This window comes from Stomoxys calcitrans, chromosome 1 (genome assembly GCF_963082655.1).
Source record: "Stomoxys calcitrans chromosome 1, idStoCalc2.1, whole genome shotgun sequence".
In the NCBI taxonomy this organism is placed as follows: Eukaryota; Metazoa; Arthropoda; class Insecta; order Diptera; family Muscidae; genus Stomoxys; species Stomoxys calcitrans.
The window spans coordinates 147,887,794-147,889,997 of NC_081552.1; positions in this window are offsets into that span (position 1 = coordinate 147,887,794).

The window sequence follows — 2,204 nt, forward strand, 5'->3', positions numbered from 1 at the left end:
AGAAAATAAAAAAAATATAATAATTATAATTCATTGAACATTAAATATTAATTTTTGACTTACGAACTTGTGATTTTGGCGTATTAAAACAAAAATTTAAGATTAAGTCAACACGACACAACTTTATAGTTAGCTTTCGTTAAATGGCTATCGAAAACATATTAGAGGTCCGATTTCTAAAACTTCTTAAAGGTTTCATCTTTAGTCAAAACAAGTGAAAACGTGCTAAGTCTGGTCGGGCCGAATCTTCTATACCTTTCACCTTTGATCGCATTTGTCAAGTTCTTGACTTTTTCAAATATATTTGAGCTATATCATGTTATTAGCCGATATGGACCGCGATGGCTGATAGAAGTCCCACCACCACCAAAATTTCAGGCAAATCGAGAAATAATTGCGTCCTCCAGATGCTCAGAAAGGCAAATTGGGAGATTGGTTTATATGACAGCTATATCAGGTTATCAACCGATATAGACCATACTTGGAGCAGTTCTTGGAAGTCCAATCAAAACGATATTTGCAAATTTCAGCCAAATCGCATAAGACATGCGTCCTCTAGAAGCTCAAGAAGTCAAGATCCAAGATCGGTTTATATGGCAGCTATATCACTAATTAGAAGTATTTGTGCAAAAATTTCAAGCGCCTAGCTTTGCTCCTTCGAAAGTTAGCATGGCTAGATCGACTTAAAATGTCATTACGTTCAAGAATATGTATATAATTTATGGGGCCTTGGACGATTATTTTGAGATGCTACCACCGGAATGACGAAATTATTATACCCATACATCATAAGGCAACCAAGTTATCAAACCAGCGACGTTTAAAAAGCTAGAAAATCTAATAGCCAAATATCTAGCGTTAAAAAATCCCCAGGCTATGACTTCGTAGCCGACAAAACATTTAAAAAGCATCCACCTATAGCGGATCGTGAGACGACGCAGAGTGGGATGGTAAAAAAGTAAGTGAAAATAAGTCTGCTATTTTGGAACGGATAGAGATATCTTCATGAAATTTTACATAGTTGTAGCTGAGGTGTTAGTCCAGTTTATATGCAAATTTTCGGAAGTCCCAGGGACCCATTGGTGTTCCTTCAAAGTTGGTCACCTCGGCCCTACAAAATTTTGTTTTGACATCCCAAAAGAGCGTTTAGGATTCGATTTTCATTTTTTTTTACTGGTAAGTGCTTAAAAAGCCCTATAAAAAACAGGGTAAATGTGCCGGATATATTTTATAGTGTTCAAGAAATTTGACTAAAATTTTTTTTAATTTTCGCAGAGTCTGGTTTCTTAGTTTGTTGCTTGTGAAAGCATTTCTGAACCGATTTCAAATTAAACTGATTTGGAAAGCTAATAAACAAATCAAATCAGTTAAAAATTTGAAATCGTTTTAGAAATGCTTTCACAGGCAACAAAATAAGAGATCAGCCTCTGCGAAAATTAAAAAAAAAAAATTGTTAGTCAAATTTCTTGGACACTATAAAAGATATCCCGCAAATTTTGAAAATCGGACCATATATGCGCTTTTGACAGCCCGAACAAAATTTTGTAGGGCCAAGGTGACCAACTTTGTAGGACCACCAATGGGCCATTGGGACTTCTAGGCCCCTGAAATTTTGCATATAAACTGCATAACACCTCAGCTATAACCATTTCATGAAGATAACTCTAACCGTTCCAAAATGGCAGACTTATTTCCACTTTTTTTCCAATCCCACTGTGCGACGATGCTATTACTGTTTATTTCCTTTCAGTAATAGTATAGCTTTTGGTATTAAAACGGGACACATCTTCACGAAATTTTATATGGACATGGCTAAGGTGTTATCTAGACTATGTGCAACGTTTCAGGACCTGGTCCGTACAAAATTTTGTTCTGGTTGCCAAAAGCCCATTTATGGACCGATTTTTAAAATTTTTCTGGAAAGTGCTCAAAGAACCCTACAAAAAACAGAAGAAGAAGAGATTCGACTTACATATTTTTTTTATTTTCGCTGAGATTATTCTCTTAATTTGTTCTTTATAAAAGCATTTTCTAGCATATTTAAATTTTTTTAGCTCATTTGGATAGCTGGCAAAATTTGCTATACTTTTCATTTCTTCAGTCAAAAGTTATGTAAAAAAGACAATTTGTTGCATTTTTTGGTCAAAAAGGTATTTTTATTGTTTCATCTATATAAAGAAAAGTTGACCTAAAGCTTTCAGTTT